Source organism: Lathyrus oleraceus, chromosome 7, assembly GCF_024323335.1.
Source record: "Lathyrus oleraceus cultivar Zhongwan6 chromosome 7, CAAS_Psat_ZW6_1.0, whole genome shotgun sequence".
Classification (NCBI taxonomy): domain Eukaryota; kingdom Viridiplantae; phylum Streptophyta; class Magnoliopsida; order Fabales; family Fabaceae; genus Lathyrus; species Lathyrus oleraceus.
Window position 1 is genome coordinate 99,371,532 of NC_066585.1, and position 19,270 is coordinate 99,390,801.

The window sequence follows — 19,270 nt, forward strand, 5'->3', positions numbered from 1 at the left end:
CATTCGGAATACACACCCGATCACCAAATCTCAAAACACCATTCTCATCAACTCTGAATTCACCACCTCGACCTTGATTCACTAAGGTCAACTTATCAACCAAAAGCATATCAGATTTCTGACCCTCTCTGATCTCCTCCAGAATACCACTCGTTAATTTCAACATTCCCAATTTAACACTATTGTGAGTACTCTCACACACCAAACTCAAGTCTCTAAACTGCTCAATCAAATCCAATTCCCTAACCATTAACATAGACATATGTAATGACTTCCGACTCAACGCATCAGCCACTACATTTGCTTTACCCGGATGGTAATTCAAACCAAAGTCATAATCCTTCAGAAACTCTAACCATCTCCTCTGTCTCATATTCAGCTCTTTCTGATCAAACAAATACTTTAAACTCTTATGGTCACTGAAAACCTCAAATCTTGATCCATACAAGTAATGCCTCCACAACTTCAGAACAAATACCACAGCTGCCAACTCTAAATCATGCGTAGGATAGTTCCTCTCATGAACCCTCAGCTGTCTCGAAGCATAAGCTATAACCTGCTTATTCTGCATCAACACACCACCTAAACCCAACAATGAAGCATCACAATAAACCTCAAATAATTCCGACGAACTCGGTAATATCAAAATAGGAGCAGTAGTCAACCTTCTCTTTAACTCTTGGAAACCTTCTTCACATTTTGAATCCCAAACAAACGCTTGCCCCTTTCTAGTCAACATCGTCAACGGTAACGCCAACTTAGAAAATCCCTCAATGAACTTCCTATAATAACCAGCTAAACCAAGAAAACTTCGAATCTCAGCAACAGACTTAGGAGCTTCCCACTTAGATACCGCTTCTATCTTAGAAGGATCAACAGCAACACCACCTCTTGAAATCACATGACCAAGAAAACTAACCTCTTCTAACCAAAATTCACATTTAGAGAGTTTAGCAAATAACTTCTTTTCTCGCAGAACTCCTAAAACCATTCTCAAATGCTCAGCATGTGTCATACCCCGATTTTGACCCTGGAAATTTTCCATTTTTTTTCTTTTATTTTTGCATTTTTGCATACATTCATCGGTATAAAATGGATTTTAATCACTTGACTTTTGTAATTTTTCAATATTTGATTTTAATTTCAAATCAAGTTTAAAGCCAAATTTCAATTTAATTTTAATTGTTATCTTTACTAATGATTCAAATCTCTAATTGATTTTAATTTTCAAATAGATGTTAGAATTGATGTCAAAAGTAATTTTAACAAATTATTGGATTAATTTGATTTTGATTGGGTTTTCTACTGATTTTTTATTATTATTTAAATTGATATTTAAATTAGTCTTGGATTATTTCTAAAAAAAAAATCCATTTTTATATCCATAGTACATTTCAAAATCAAAATAGCATTACAACATTTTCATAAATAAAAAAAAATCATGTTCCAAATTGCATTTCTCAACATTTTCATGCAAGTTCATCCTATTACATAAATCCTACAAATACAATCTTAATGAATAATCAAAATTCCATCAAGAATCTAAATTCCAGCATCCCAATAATTCACTCCAAAAAAAGAGTTCTACAACACATGATAACAAATCAATATCATAACAGAAGGTTTTCAACATCGCTTTCCAGTTCCTAATAGAACCTTCACAAAAAAGAAGGAAAATTGATCAACTTGTTATAGTTTACTAGAATCAAGAATGACCAATCAATTTTGTTTACAAAGTGACAAAGTTAACAAATAATAAGGGAGGAGCAGTTCATGCTCATAGCCACGGATTTACACATCAGTTGCATATGAAAGTATTGTTGTTGCTGCTGAAGGTAGTTTCCACTAGTTACTTGAACTCGTGAGTATGAAGGATTTTGCTGTTCACATTGGCGGAAGACTCCTTTGTATCCATGTTATACAAATCCTCTCTGCCCAGGCTGGTTCAAGCCACCTGTTTTTGTTTCCTTGCAACCACTCGGTCTTCAGTTCCTGCATGACAGATAGTTCGACGGTTAGATCTGAATGTGCTCTCCGGTACCAAATATGCTCAAATAGATTTAAGGCATGTGATAAATTTGAAGCTTTATGGTGCAGATGTCATAGTTACTAACTAGTTTTCAACCAACACTGATGCCGAATTAGAATGCGGTTAGAAATTTACCTGAGATGCCAGAGCTTAAGATGCTGTAGCATATAGTCATCACAGCTATGTTGACAAAGGAACTGTAACCTGTGGTATTTGCAGTTCAAACCTGAAGCATGTTTCCTTGAAACTAATGGTTGAAGCTACTGAAAGAAAACTTTGGAATAAGGAGATATCTGCTAGAAGGAGAGCCTTGAGAAGTTGATGGAAATATATCAAACTTACCATAAGAATCCTGCAGAATTTTTGATTAGTCACCTCTCATTCGAAGTGTTTCAGACAGTAGGCCAAATCGCAAAGACAAGAGGTTGGTAAGGATAGCCTCTCGGCCCCAGATTCTAGGCTCTAGGTTGGTGAAGATCTTAGAGGCCCCACAGTTTATGTACCTGCCAAGATGAATGCACTGGTTGTGACACATGGAGAAATCCCTCACAAAAGAGAACATATCAAATTTCATTGAAATTCAAAGCTCATAAAAAGGGCAAAATTGCGGTGTACACTGTAATTATCGTTGCATACCGTTGTTAACTTGAAGACTTCTTCTCGCGATATTACTTTACAAAGGTCTTCACCAAGTTTATTTGCAATTTAAGGAGCATCATTAGCAATGTTTTACTTGCAGCAACACCGCCTGCCACTGTTGCACCTACTGCAGTAGCATTTTAACCCGACAATCACAATCCAAACTCTTTGACCAATACCTTTCCACAAAACCAACGGTTCCAAACTGTTATGACTTGTTTTCTGCAACAAATAACAAACTGCCTGCACAATGTTAACCACAACGGTATCAGTAACAAGCAAGCAATTCTTCAACAGAGAGCTTTAGGTAGAGAATTTGGTTTAGCGTTTGATCTGATAAATACTACTCGGTTACTATCCATTATCAGATTAGACAAAGGAAGGGATTGGCCATGTCAAGATAAGATGCAAGGGAAGAGATTCTGTACCTGATGATGAATCTGCACAAAAGCTTTGCAACGAGGTTCTGAACTTTTGCTCCCAGAGGCCAGACACAAAGAAATATATACTCGTACACTGCATTCCCAATCATATTACACAAGAAATAAATGAGAAAGAATAAGAAAAACAAAAACATAAAGTTGATTTCGAGATAATAACCATTGAATTTGATGGCAAACGCATTAAGTTGCAAACCTGGGATACAGCCGGCCTAGAGAGATTCAGAACTATTACTACAGCTTATTACCGTGGAGCCATGGACACCTTGCCGGTTAATGATGCCCTGAAAGTGAATGACAAGAGTCCAAATGCATTATCTATGCTGTTTGAGCTGGAATTGAAAAATGACGAGTGGGTGAAGGCAAAAGAAACTCTCCAGGCAACTAGCGATGCCACTGATAGGAAAGATTCATATGTTACACTTTCACTAAGAAAACCAGAATTACTTTGCTGCAGTTTGCAATAAAAAAGAGAAATCCAAAGCTAGAAGCGACTCATTTGGAAAAGGACAAAGATGGTTACCGGAAGTGGTTGGCTGGTGACTTGGCCTCAGGAGCACGAATCTAAACCGTAGCCACCGGTGTTCATCGCTGAAGCATCAACCGCCTGCATTTTCGACCAAGTCAAGCTATCTGCAACCAGTACACCTTGAACCTCAACCTGCTTCATCAAACAGATGTTCAAAATTTTCACTGCGGTAAAAGTTGAAATAATCAGTCAAAGCAGTAAAATCCGAAATACCCAAAATGGAGTCAAGACGAAACAGAGGAAGAAAAAGCAAGAGCGCAGATTACCTTTCCCAATTTGTATCATCAAACGGGCTAAAAGCACTTCTGAGCATCCGAAAAAGCGCTTCTGAGCTTTCTCCTTTGAGCCTTTACACACCAACTGAAACCCTAATGCGCAAGGATAAAAGGAAGCGAGTGAGAGGGAGAAAAGGGGACGGCGGAGGCGATTCAAAAAAACCCTAGTCACAACGAAAAATTGAAAAAAGGAGTTAACGGACAAACCGAAAAGGCCCGAAATCTTCCTCCGCGGATCCTTCACCGTCAGCCACGACACCCTTCCAAACTCCATCATCACCGTCATTACCGCTACCGGAGGTGAGTGTTTTTTTTAAGTCTTTCTGGAGCATTCATTTGAGAGCAAGAGGATTGAGGGGTTTTTGGTGAGAAGAGGAAATTGAGAGCGAGTTCGAGGCGGAGAGTGGAGAGCGATGCAGAGGGAGTGAGATTGGGAGGAAAGGATTCACGAGCTAGAAGAGGAAGTCTGTTTTTCTTTTCTTTTTTAATTTTCTTTCCCTAATTTATTTTAGATAGGATAGTTATTTAGATTAGAAATTTTTAAATAATATTAGTTTAGATTTTTTTTAAATAATATTAGTTTAGATTTTTTTTAAATAATTTTTAGTTTAGTTTTTTTTAAATAATTTTAGTTTAGATCTTTTTTAAATAATGTTAGTTTAGATCTTTTTTTTAAAATAATATTAGTTTAGATTTTGTAGGATATATTTAAAAATTTAAATTAGATTTAGGTTTAGAGTAAAATACTAATTAATTAGGTTTTCTTTTATTTTGTTTAATTAGGTTTAATTAGGGTAGTCAAATAGTTTCCTATTTATTAGTTTTTTTAGTTTTATTTATTTTTTTAATTTATTTTAGTTTATATATTTAAGTTAGCATTAAAATATCAATTAGTTGTTAAGTGGCCTGGTGGAGAGGAGTGGTATTTAAGTCTTAGGTGGAGTGAGTTTGATACTCGTAGATAGCATTTTTAGTATTTCTTTTTTAGTATTTCATTTCTTTTTTAGCATTTTATTTTTTAGTATTCCACTATCTTTTAGCACTTTGTTTCTTTTAATACTTTTTTATGTCCATGCTTCTTTATTAATTTCATCATACATGCAAAACCATTTTTAAAACTATAAAAATCATACTTTTCTCGATTTAATATCGAGCCCTTTTTCACACCCTTGTAAGTCGATTGCTTTTTAAGCATCGCCACCGACCTCACATAGCTTACTCTTGGGCTTTCTTACAATGAGCCGGTTCTCTTGCACTTACACTCATGCATTATTTGTTTGGCCCGATTTTATTTATTTCATGATTGTTTTAATCCCCATTTGACAAATGTACCCCACTTCCCCAATGTGTAATAATTTTGTAGTTTTTATTTCTTTTATTGTTTGGTTGTTTAATTAGCTACTAACACAAGAATAAAATCAACAATTTCAAAAATACAAAAAATATGACTCGATCCAACGTCGAGTATTTTTCTCAATAAACAAATCAATCCATTTCTCCCTCCTATTCTATTCCATTTCTTTCGAATTTTCATCAAACGCTTGATTCAACGTCAAGCCATTTTCATAATAAAAACTCAAAAAATATTAATTCATATTCAAGACTTTTTCAATAAAGATGGAAATGGAACGTGGTGTATACCGCGCACTCCTGAGGTTAAGATTCGAGACGTATGCCTCGCCAATCTTAACTCTCGCCGTCATCCAAATTTATCCACTTTGTTTTCTTTCAAACCCTCATCCAAATTTATCCTTTTTATTTTCTCAAACACTCATTCAAATCTTTCTTAAACGTCCATCAATACTTGATCTAGGTCAAGTCATTTTTACAACAAATCTAAGATACTTAAATCTTATTCAAGACTCTTTCAATAAAGGTGGAAATGGAACATGGTGTATACCATGCACTCCTGAGGTTAAGATTCGAGACGTATGCCTCGCCAATCTTAACTCTCGCCATCGCCTAAAATTGTCAATGAGGTTTCTTCAAACCCTTTCTCAATCAAATTCCAAAAATACTTAATTCCTATCTTAACTTTTTTAATAAAGATGGAAATGGAACATGGTGTATACCATGCACTCCTGAGGCTAGGATTCGAGATGTATATCTCGCTCATCCAAGTTCTCGCCATCACTCAAAATACATCTAACCAATTAAACCCTTTTTTCTCGCCGCCGTGCGACTAATCAAAAACCTTTTTCATAAACGAAAGATATATTGTCTTAAGTGATACAAAACAATGTTTCGACCACGATTGTTGAGTAGAGATAAATGACGCTTTTCCGAATGTAGATTTATAAATCCGTTCGATGTGTGGTATGCGTTCACTCCTCATCTGTTTTGGGTAAAACAATGTTTTCGTCGATTAATACAATATAGCTTTCGCTAAAATCGACCAACAAACAAACATTTTTCTACCCAGAACTACGTAAGCCTTGATTTCTCTTTTGAGATACGTAGGAGCAGGATTTGTAAATCTTGTCAGGCCCACTAATAAAAAACTTAGGTTTAGTCCTTCGTTAAAAAATCCAAAAACATCTTCCTCTCTTTTACTCTTTCTTTCCCACCTAATAATTCGAAAAGCCTATCGTTTCAAACTAACATTAACGCACACGACTGACCTAATGGTTCCCGTTGAGTACAACGGACGTGAGGGGTGCTAATACCTTCCCCTTGCGTAATCGACTCCCGAACCCTGATATTGGTTGCGATGACCATATCTTATCCTTTCTTTTGTCTTGGGTTTTATCGATATTTCCCCTTTCCTTTTTAGGAATAAATAAAGTTCGGTGGCGACTCTGTTCAGTCCATCATTGCGAGCGTGCGATCGCGCTTCGCTTTGAAGTCGTATCCCCATTTTTTCGAGGTGCGACAGATGGCGACTCTGCTGGGGAATCTAGTCCCTAAGCGAGTCAAGCCTAGTTAGGACGTTTGTGTGCCTTTGTTTGTTTAATTGTGTGGCTTTTCCTTATTTATTGTTTGTTATTATCTTTATTATTATATCGATATATCTGTTGAATATTGATTCTATCGTGATTGTTGGTACTTGGATCTTGATTGCAAACCATGTGGGAAGGACTCTACACCCGAGTCTAGAGTAAAAAACATAAGATAGGACGATGGTTGAGTAGTACGGACTCCCGAGGTGTATACTTCGTAAGAGTCGGTACGAGAACCTCACTTAGAGTAGATCCTTTTGCAAATATTGTCGCCCGAGGTGTATACCTCGTAAGCGGCGATGTTTCAAAGGGGTCCATGACTCTAAGGACCTTTTAGAACATTAAACCTTTGGCCAACTAGAAATGATGGTTGCGTAGTATGGATTCCCGAGGTGTATGCTTCGTAAGAATCGATACGAGAACCTCGCTCAGAATAGATTCCCTAGATGGAGTTGATAACCGGAAAGTATTTTCCGTAAGCGTCAAACAGTCTTTTGAATCCAGGACTCTGAGTACCCTGTCTAGAACCCAGTCGATGGTTGCGTAGTACGGACTCGCGAGGTGTATACTTCGTAAGGGTCGGTACGAGAACCTCACCCAGAATAGATTCCCTCGATGGAGTTGACGACCGGGAAGTATTTCCCGTAAGCGTCAAACATTCTTGTGAATCAATGACTCTGGGGATCCTTTGTAACAAAGCCCTAGACCATACCCGGTGAGAACCCCGTTTTGGAAAAGCAATCAAATTTATCAGTACCTCGGACTTTTGAGCCCGTGTATAAAAAAAAAAAAACACAAATATGCATGGCTTGCATTGCATTCATTCATTGCATTTGCATCGCATCATAATGCATGTCATTCTCCAGACAAAATACCAAAAAAAACTCATCCATCTTTTGTCCGTGAAGCAAAGTGATTCTCAACACACGAAGAGCAAAGAACCATGTCTCAGGGGATGATGGACGAGCTAAGGAAAAGCCAAGAAGCACTAAAGGAGGAACTTAACCTTTTGAAGAGCCAAATGAGATGGGTCTTGGAAACCCTGCAAGTCTTGTTGAGAAAAGAGGGTCACCCAATATACACTGCTGCAACAAAGAGAGCTACTACGCCACATCCATCTGGTGTTACCCCAAGTCAAGGGAAATGTTATGTGGCAACTCCTCATTTACCAGTATATGAACCTCCCTCAAGGCGTCATCATCAACATCCTCTGGCTATTGCTCCTCAAAATCACCGAAGTCAGGTTCAAAACAAAAATCAGAATCAGAGCAAGAAGAACCAGGATCACAATGACTCGATTCCGGTACCATATAGCAAGCTCTACCCGCTACTGATCCAGAATGCTTTGGTGACCCCTCGAGCTCTCACGCCTGTGTCACCAGACCTACCATGGTACAATCCAAATGCAACGTGTGAATTCCATAAAGGGGCATTGGGACATGACCTAGATTCTTGCTGTGCGCTAAAATATTTGGTACGAGAACTGATTAACAAGAAGAGCTTAGTCTTTGAAGAAGATCACCCGAAGATCAAGTGCGAATACCATACTGGAACAATGGGGCACTCCATCGAGGAATGTATGAGTTTTAAACTCAAGCTGCAAAGATTGATTGACATAGGGTCACTAACACTCAAGGAGGAAGGCTCAAGTACATATACCTTGATTTCTGGGCCAGGTAATGATAAAGGGAAAGGATCCTTGATACCCCTCAAGGTTTTGTACCACAAGGAAGATGTCAGGGATATGGCTAGTGAGCTATCATTGTTTCCTGGTAAGAGCATTGAGATACCGTCTTGGATTTCCAATGTCGCGACCCTAACCAATGAAAGAAAAGGAGAAGTGAGTAGTGGATCCAAGAGGGTTGCGTTCAACGATGAGAATGAAGGAAAAGAATTTGAAGATCATCGTGTCAATGTCAAAAAGCTGGTTGATCCAAATCTTCAAGTTTGAAGAAATCAATTCCCTAAAGCTGGCAATCATTTGGTTGTTTCAACACTTCTTTTGTAGTTTCTTTGCATGTTGGTTGTTATTTGCTTTTAAACATTGTTGTTTTATTTGAATTGGTAAGATTAATGAAATGTTTATGCATCTTTTGAATTGATCCATTCGTATTCACTCGTTTTTCATTTATGTTAAAAAACAAAAATTCTCCTCTCATTCACTTTTGTTTATCAAACTGTTGTGTTAACAAAGATTGGAGGGAGGATGATGAAAACGGAACACCTGAAATTGTTGTGGTATGCTTTTGAAGAAAACTTTGTCGATGATGTAAGGCATTGTTTTAAATCCCCAAACACTGAAGAGATAAGGAGTTAATCCCTAGTCAACCACTTTGAGCCTAGAAGTTGGTGTTTATTTCGGATCTAAAACCCTTAATCTTAACCTGGGGCAGGGTAGTTGTGTTCAGATAGTTTGATCATGCATCCGATCTTTCAAAAAATTGTCCATATGAACACCCTCCAATTAGGTTCAACCACGTGTCATCCTTCGTGCACATGTTGAAGTGTCGAAGAAGTTGAGAAAAGATGAAATTAGTGTTGGTTGATCCTCATCCATCAATAATGTGGCAGTCACACGCATAAAAAAAAAGAGGATAGAAAAAAGCCCACTAGGTCAATACCACAAGATGACTTAGGCAAAAGTTAGGGCATCCCGATGGACCAAAAGCTTCAAAGAAGCGGTCCAGGCAAAATTAGGGATAAAGAAAATCAATCAAAAGAGGTCATTAAATCCTCGACAAAAACAAAATAAGGTGACTGTCATTTCAAGAGAATTCGTCTTGAACCCCCATCACATCTTCCAACCCTCTTGGAAGTCGAATGCGTGTATCGAATTAACTGAACGTAGGAACTGGAGATCATCAAGAAGAAGGGGGGTAAAAATAAATTTTGAGCCTTATATCCTTTTGTTTCAAAAAAAACCGTGAACCAGACCACGTTACAACCCTTAAAAGACCTAATTGAGGCAGGGTTTATTTCGAAAGCATACTATAACAAGGTTGTGTTAACTTGACTCCAAACGATTTTTGTTAATCATTTGATAGCACCAACTTGCATACTGTGAATGACTTGATCACCATTGTGTTCTTATCAACGATTCTTTCACTGTATTTCACCCATTCATATCAATAAACTTTGATTTCAAATTTTTGCATAAGCATGGAATTAAAATTACCATTTTTGAATGAACAATCTTATTTGCAAGTCAACACTTAGCGTCAAAGAAATTCCAACAATATACAGTTGAAGAACTTGATGGAGTGAAAGAAGTCTAGTCAAGGGCAAATCACTTTGAGCATCAGTTAATTCGAGCTAATCACTCTAAGGGTCCTTAAGGCAAGAGTAATCTGCTTCAAGAATCAGACTGGGGCAAGCCACCTCAGAGTTCAGTAAGTCCAATCACTCCATGGTTCAGTTAGCCAAGAATAATTTGCTTCAAGACTTAGTCCGGGGCAAACCACCTCGGAGCTCAATGAGTCCAGCTATCCAAAGGACAATCAATCAAGAGTCTACCATTCCAACATTTGGTTAGTCAAGTTCGGACCATTGCAAGTTTCAAACACTTGGGGTAAGCCATCTCGAGGTAGTCTCATGGAAAGTTGTTTCCAAACCCCTTTTCAAGGTGAACATTTCCAAAGACCCAACAAAACTGGGGCAAGGTGAGCCACAAACTGGGGCAGAACCTCTTTCTTCGTGCTTTCAAACTGCTCAAACAAATTCTGTCACACGTCAACAACTATTGAGTTTTAAGACGAGTGCCCGAATTATGCAGCACGATTCGTTAACCCTTCAAAAGGATCCATTGGCTAAGTTGTGGCTATCAAGCTGGATAGAATCCTCATTTGACAACATCTATCATAAAATATTTGTTTGAGTTCTCGGTGTTGAGGAATCATGAGCTTCCATAAAAAGCCTTTACAAACTCCTAATCTGCCCAGTGTCAGCATTCTTATAATCATGATCATTCATATATCATGCATAAAAGGAAATTCAAATCATGCATAGCCGAAATGTACTTCGTGCTCATTTTGCATTGACCCAGGTCTTGTTGTCGATCCTAGATCCTTTGACCTCTAATTCCAGCTTGTCTTTGGTATCCCTAAACCAACATCCGGTTTTCCCGGTCATTTTCAAGTCCAATTGTTGTTGGCAAAATCCGTTAAAGGGTGGTTGTAGTCCATTTCTTACGGTCAGAGTCCATTTGTTGCTATTCCGGTATCAGGTCATGAATCTGTACTGAAGAGTTTTTCCTTTCTTTGTTCAATCCTATTCAGGTCTTATACGAACCTGTCATTGAACCTTTTTATTCCGGGGTCCGGTCATGCTTGAACCTACTCTGAAGATTCTTTGTTCAATCCTATTCAGGTCTTATACGAACCTGTCATTGAACCTTTTTATTCCGGGGTCAGGCCATCCTTGAACCTGCTCTGAAGAGTTTTTCCTTTCTTTGTTCAATCCTATTCAGGTCTTATACGAACCTGTCATTGAACCATTTTATTCCGGGGTCCGTTCATGCTTGAACCTACTCTGAAGATTCTTTGTTCAATCCTATTCAGGTCTTATACGAACCTGTCATTGAACCTTTTTATTCCGGGGTCAGGCCATCCTTGAACCTGCTCTGAAGAGTTTTTCCTTTCTTTGTTCAATCCTATTCAGGTCTTATACGAACCTGTCATTGAACCTTTTTATTCCGGGGTCCGGTCATGCTTGAACCTACTCTGAAGATTCTTTGTTCAATCCTATTCAGGTCTTATACGAACCTGTCATTGAACCTTTTTATTCCGGGGTCCGGTCATGCTTGAACCTACTCTGAAGATTCTTTGTTCAATCCTATTCAGGTCTTATACGAACCTGTCATTGAACCTTTTTATTCCGGGGTCAGGCCATCCTTGAACCTGCTCTGAAGAGTTTTTCCTTTCTTTGTTCAATCCTATTCAGGTCTTATACGAACCTGTCATTGAACCATTTTATTCCGGGGTCCGTTCATGCTTGAACCTACTCTGAAGATTCTTTGTTCAATCCTATTCAGGTCTTATACGAACCTGTCATTGAACCTTTTTATTCCGGGGTCAGGCCATCCTTGAACCTGCTCTGAAGAGTTTTTCCTTTCTTTGTTCAATCCTATTCAGGTCTTATACGAACCTGTCATTGAACCTTTTTATTCCGGGGTCCGGTCATGCTTGAACCTACTCTGAAGATTCTTTGTTCAATCCTATTCAGGTCTTATACGAACCTGTCATTGAACCTTTTTATTCCGGGGTCCGGTCATGCTTGAACCTACTCTGAAGATTCTTTGTTCAATCCTATTCAGGTCTTATACGAACCTGTCATTGAACCTTTTTATTCCGGGGTCCGGTCATGCTTGAACCTACTCTGAAGATTCTTTGTTCAATCCTATTCGGGTCTTATATGAACCTGTCATTGAACCTTTTTATTCCGGGGTCCGGTCATGCTTGAACCTGCTCTGAAGATTCTTTGTTCAATACCATTCAGGTCATGTACGAACCTGTCATTGAACCCTTATTCCGGTGTCAGGTCATACATGAACCTGTTCTGAAGAGTTTTCTCCTTGATTATTCCCCAGCGTTGTCAGGTCTTATATGAACCTGTCATAGCATCTTTTTCTTTATTCGGTTGTATTCTAAGTGCCGTTTATCAAATCTCACTTTGAATACTCCCCAGTGTGTGTCTGATTCGCCAGCAGGACTGTTTTCCCAGCAAGTTGTTTCTTACCGTTTGTCTGTCCCCCTGTGGATCATCAGCTTTCCCCACAGTTGGGTCTGTCTAGTAGCATCTCCTGTCAAGGGTCCATCATATCCCTAGCAGATAAAATTACAAAAAAAAAGAATCATGCATATCATATCATATCATATCATATCATATCATATCATATCATATCACATCATGTCATGGGGATTCAGGATCAAAATCCGGGTCTTCTTAGTATTTAATCATCTCCCACTATGATCATATGAAGAGTGTCCTGCTTCATATTCTCTAGTTGAAGACGCTTAAATAGGGGCAACTGTCATACCCCGATTTTGACCCTGGAAATTTTCCATTTTTTTCTTTTATTTTTGCATTTTTGCATACATTCATCGGTATAAAATGGATTTTAATCACTTGACTTTTGTAATTTTTCAATATTTGATTTTAATTTCAAATCAAGTTTAAAGCCAAATTTCAATTTAATTTTAATTGTTATCTTTACTAATGATTCAAATCTCTAATTGATTTTAATTTTCAAATAGATGTTAGAATTGATGTCAAAAGTAATTTTAACAAATTATTGGATTAATTTGATTTTGATTGGGTTTTCTACTGATTTTTTATTATTATTTAAATTGATATTTAAATTAGTCTTGGATTATTTCTAAAAAAAAAATCCATTTTTATATCCATAGTACATTTCAAAATCAAAATAGCATTACAACATTTTCATAAATAATAAAAAAATCATGTTCCAAATTGCATTTCTCAACATTTTCATGCAAGTTCATCCTATTACATAAATCCTACAAATACAATCTTAATGAATAATCAAAATTCCATCAAGAATCTAAATTCCAGCATCCCAATAATTCACTCCAAAAAAAGAGTTCTACAACACATGATAACAAATCAATATCATAACAGAAGGTTTTCAACATCGCTTTCCAGTTCCTAATAGAACCTTCACAAAAAAGAAGGAAAATTGATCAACTTGTTATAGTTTACTAGAATCAAGAATGACCAATCAATTTTGTTTACAAAGTGACAAAGTTAACAAATAATAAGGGAGGAGCAGTTCATGCTCATAGCCACGGATTTACACATCAGTTGCATATGAAAGTATTGTTGTTGCTGCTGAAGGTAGTTTCCACTAGTTACTTGAACTCGTGAGTATGAAGGATTTTGCTGTTCACATTGGCGGAAGACTCCTTTGTATCCATGTTATACAAATCCTCTCTGCCCAGGCTGGTTCAAGCCACCTGTTTTTGTTTCCTTGCAACCACTCGGTCTTCAGTTCCTGCATGACAGATAGTTCGACGGTTAGATCTGAATGTGCTCTCCGGTACCAAATATGCTCAAATAGATTTAAGGCATGTGATAAATTTGAAGCTTTATGGTGCAGATGTCATAGTTACTAACTAGTTTTCAACCAACACTGATGCCGAATTAGAATGCGGTTAGAAATTTACCTGAGATGCCAGAGCTTAAGATGCTGTAGCATATAGTCATCACAGCTATGTTGACAAAGGAACTGTAACCTGTGGTATTTGCAGTTCAAACCTGAAGCATGTTTCCTTGAAACTAATGGTTGAAGCTACTGAAAGAAAACTTTGGAATAAGGAGATATCTGCTAGAAGGAGAGCCTTGAGAAGTTGATGGAAATATATCAAACTTACCATAAGAATCCTGCAGAATTTTTGATTAGTCACCTCTCATTCGAAGTGTTTCAGACAGTAGGCCAAATCGCAAAGACAAGAGGTTGGTAAGGATAGCCTCTCGGCCCCAGATTCTAGGCTCTAGGTTGGTGAAGATCTTAGAGGCCCCACAGTTTATGTACCTGCCAAGATGAATGCACTGGTTGTGACACATGGAGAAATCCCTCACAAAAGAGAACATATCAAATTTCATTGAAATTCAAAGCTCATAAAAAGGGCAAAATTGCGGTGTACACTGTAATTATCGTTGCATACCGTTGTTAACTTGAAGACTTCTTCTCGCGATATTACTTTACAAAGGTCTTCACCAAGTTTATTTGCAATTTAAGGAGCATCATTAGCAATGTTTTACTTGCAGCAACACCGCCTGCCACTGTTGCACCTACTGCAGTAGCATTTTAACCCGACAATCACAATCCAAACTCTTTGACCAATACCTTTCCACAAAACCAACGGTTCCAAACTGTTATGACTTGTTTTCTGCAACAAATAACAAACTGCCTGCACAATGTTAACCACAACGGTATCAGTAACAAGCAAGCAATTCTTCAACAGAGAGCTTTAGGTAGAGAATTTGGTTTAGCGTTTGATCTGATAAATACTACTCGGTTACTATCCATTATCAGATTAGACAAAGGAAGGGATTGGCCATGTCAAGATAAGATGCAAGGGAAGAGATTCTGTACCTGATGATGAATCTGCACAAAAGCTTTGCAACGAGGTTCTGAACTTTTGCTCCCAGAGGCCAGACACAAAGAAATATATACTCGTACACTGCATTCCCAATCATATTACACAAGAAATAAATGAGAAAGAATAAGAAAAACAAAAACATAAAGTTGATTTCGAGATAATAACCATTGAATTTGATGGCAAACGCATTAAGTTGCAAACCTGGGATACAGCCGGCCTAGAGAGATTCAGAACTATTACTACAGCTTATTACCGTGGAGCCATGGACACCTTGCCGGTTAATGATGCCCTGAAAGTGAATGACAAGAGTCCAAATGCATTATCTATGCTGTTTGAGCTGGAATTGAAAAATGACGAGTGGGTGAAGGCAAAAGAAACTCTCCAGGCAACTAGCGATGCCACTGATAGGAAAGATTCATATGTTACACTTTCACTAAGAAAACCAGAATTACTTTGCTGCAGTTTGCAATAAAAAAGAGAAATCCAAAGCTAGAAGCGACTCATTTGGAAAAGGACAAAGATGGTTACCGGAAGTGGTTGGCTGGTGACTTGGCCTCAGGAGCACGAATCTAAACCGTAGCCACCGGTGTTCATCGCTGAAGCATCAACCGCCTGTATTTTCGACCAAGTCAAGCTATCTGCAACCAGTACACCTTGAACCTCAACCTGCTTCATCAAACAGATGTTCAAAATTTTCACTGCGGTAAAAGTTGAAATAATCAGTCAAAGCAGTAAAATCCGAAATACCCAAAATGGAGTCAAGACGAAACAGAGGAAGAAAAAGCAAGAGCGCAGATTACCTTTCCCAATTTGTATCATCAAACGGGCTAAAAGCACTTCTGAGCATCCGAAAAAGCGCTTCTGAGCTTTCTCCTTTGAGCCTTTACACACCAACTGAAACCCTAATGCGCAAGGATAAAAGGAAGCGAGTGAGAGGGAGAAAAGGGGACGGCGGAGGCGATTCAAAAAAACCCTAGTCACAACGAAAAATTGAAAAAAGGAGTTAACGGACAAACCGAAAAGGCCCGAAATCTTCCTCCGCGGATCCTTCACCGTCAGCCACGACACCCTTCCAAACTCCATCATCACCGTCATTACCGCTACCGGAGGTGAGTGTTTTTTTTAAGTCTTTCTGGAGCATTCATTTGAGAGCAAGAGGATTGAGGGGTTTTTGGTGAGAAGAGGAAATTGAGAGCGAGTTCGAGGCGGAGAGTGGAGAGCGATGCAGAGGGAGTGAGATTGGGAGGAAAGGATTCACGAGCTAGAAGAGGAAGTCTGTTTTTCTTTTCTTTTTTAATTTTCTTTCCCTAATTTATTTTAGATAGGATAGTTATTTAGATTAGAAATTTTTAAATAATATTAGTTTAGATTTTTTTAAATAATATTAGTTTAGATTTTTTTAAAATAATTTTTAGTTTAGTTTTTTTTAAATAATTTTAGTTTAGATCTTTTTTAAATAATGTTAGTTTAGATCTTTTTTTTAAAATAATATTAGTTTAGATTTTGTAGGATATATTTAAAAATTTAAATTAGATTTAGGTTTAGAGTAAAATACTAATTAATTAGGTTTTATTTTATTTTGTTTAATTAGGTTTAATTAGGGTAGTCAAATAGTTTCCTATTTATTAGTTTTTTTAGTTTTATTTATTTTTTTAATTTATTTTAGTTTATATATTTAAGTTAGCATTAAAATATCAATTAGTTGTTAAGTGGCCTGGTGGAGAGGAGTGGTATTTAAGTCTTAGGTGGAGTGAGTTCGATACTCGTAGATAGCATTTTTAGTATTTCTTTTTTAGTATTTCATTTCTTTTTTAGCATTTTATTTTTTAGTATTCCACTATCTTTTAGCACTTTGTTTCTTTTAATACTTTTTTATGTCCATGCTTCTTTATTAATTTCATCATACATGCAAAACCATTTTTAAAACTATAAAAATCATACTTTTCTCGATTTAATATCGAGCCCTTTTTCACACCCTTGTAAGTCGATTGCTTTTTAAGCATCGCCACCGACCTCACATAGCTTACTCTTGGGCTTTCTTACAATGAGCCGGTTCTCTTGCACTTACACTCATGCATTATTTGTTTGGCCCGATTTTATTTATTTCATGATTGTTTTAATCCCCATTTGACAAATGTACCCCACTTCCCCAATGTGTAATAATTTTGTAGTTTTTATTTCTTTTATTGTTTGGTTGTTTAATTAGCTACTAACACAAGAATAAAATCAACAATTTCAAAAATACAAAAAATATGACTCGATCCAACGTCGAGTATTTTTCTCAATAAACAAATCAATCCATTTCTCCCTCCTATTCTATTCCATTTCTTTCGAATTTTCATCAAACGCTTGATTCAACGTCAAGCCATTTTCATAATAAAAACTCAAAAAATATTAATTCATATTCAAGACTTTTTCAATAAAGATGGAAATGGAACGTGGTGTATACCGCGCACTCCTGAGGTTAAGATTCGAGACGTATGCCTCGCCAATCTTAACTCTCGCCATCGCCTAAAATTGTCAATGAGGTTTCTTCAAACCCTTTCTCAATCAAATTCCAAAAATACTTAATTCCTATCTTAACTTTTTTAATAAAGATGGAAATGGAACATGGTGTATACCATGCACTCCTGAGGCTAGGATTCGAGATGTATATCTCGCTCATCCAAGTTCTCGCCATCACTCAAAATACATCTAACCAATTAAACCCTTTTTTCTCGCCGCCGTGCGACTAATCAAAAACCTTTTTCATAAACGAAAGATATATTGTCTTAAGTGATACAAAACAATGTTTCGACCACGATTGTTGAGTAGAGATAAATGACGCTTTTCCGAATGTAGATTTATAAATCCGTTCGATGTGTGGTATGCGTTCACTCCTCATCTGTTTTGGGTAAAACAATGTTTTCGTCGATTAATACAATATAGCTTTCGCTAAAATCGACCAACAAACAAACATTTTTCTACCCAGAACTACGTAAGCCTTGATTTCTCTTTTGAGATACGTAGGAGCAGGATTTGTAAATCTTGTCAGGCCCACTAATAAAAAACTTAGGTTTAGTCCTTCGTTAAAAAATCCAAAAACATCTTCCTCTCTTTTACTCTTTCTTTCCCACCTAATAATTTGAAAAGCCTATCGTTTCAAACTAACATTAACGCACACGACTGACCTAATGGTTCCCGTTGAGTACAACGGACGTGAGGGGTGCTAATACCTTCCCCTTGCGTAATCGACTCCCGAACCCTGATATTGGTTGCGATGACCATATCTTATCCTTTCTTTTGTCTTGGGTTTTATCGATATTTCCCCTTTCCTTTTTAGGAATAAATAAAGTTCGGTGGCGACTCTGTTCAGTCCATCATTGCGAGCGTGCGATCGCGCTTCGCTTTGAAGTCGTATCCCCATTTTTTCGAGGTGCGACAGCATGCTCTTCTTCAGATTTCGAATACACCAAAATGTCATCAATAAACACCACGACAAACTGATCTAAGTACGGATGGAAAATCCTATTCATGTACTCCATAAATACTCCAGGCGCATTAGTCACACCAAAAGGCATTACAGAATACTCATAATGTCCATACCTCGTCCTGAAAGCAGTCTTCTGAATATCTTCAGTTTTTACTCGTATCTGATGATACCCAGATCTCAAATCTATCTTGCTGAATACACTTGCACCAACCAACTGGTCCATCAAATCATCAATCCTCGGCAAGGGATACCGATTCTTGATCGTCACTTTATTCAGTTGCCTGTAGTCCACACACAACCTCATAGTACCTTCCTTCTTCTTAACCAACAACACTGGTGCACCCCACGGTGACACACTCGGACGAATAAACTTCTTATCCAACAGATCTTCCAACTGACTCTTCAATTCAGTTAACTCAACAGCAGACATACGATACGGAGCCATCGATATCGGTCTAGTACCAGGTACCACTTCAATCGAGAACTCAACTTCACGCTCTGGCGGTAACTCATTCACTTCTTCCGGAAACACATCAGGAAAATCACACACCACAGCTAGATCGCCAATCATCAGTTTATCTTTAGCCTCCAAAGTCGCTAACAGCATAAACAACTCTGCCCCATCAGCTACTTCCTCATTCACCTGCCTCGCTGATAGAAACAAACTCTTTCCTTCCTCAACCTCAGGAAATATCACAGTCTTATCAAAACAATTGATAGAAACTCGGTTAAACACCAACCAGTTCATACCCAAGATAACGTCAATCTGCACCAATGGAAGACACACAAGGTCTATCCCAAAATCTCTACCAAAAATATTCAAAGGA

General features: G+C 37.7%; 1 long non-coding RNA gene across 9 annotated transcripts; it reads right to left on the reverse strand.

The window, feature by feature from the left end:
* Window positions 1–1,565: 1,565 nt before the first annotated feature.
* Window positions 1,566–16,269, reverse strand: LOC127107469 (uncharacterized). 9 transcript variants are annotated; one of them, XR_007795733.1, is made up of 9 exons: window positions 4,120–4,400; window positions 3,904–4,005; window positions 3,632–3,801; window positions 3,305–3,392; window positions 3,097–3,184; window positions 2,666–2,911; window positions 2,372–2,532; window positions 2,165–2,289; window positions 1,566–1,992 (listed from the first exon to the last, which is right to left on the reverse strand). It is a non-coding gene; the product is annotated as an uncharacterized LOC127107469 (long non-coding RNA). The 9 variants fall into 9 exon arrangements; XR_007795730.1 differs by having other exon boundaries at window positions 2,165–2,292; XR_007795731.1 differs by lacking the exon at window positions 4,120–4,400 and adding an exon at window positions 15,988–16,269 and having other exon boundaries at window positions 2,165–2,532.
* Between the last annotated feature and the right edge of the window lie 3,001 nt (window positions 16,270–19,270).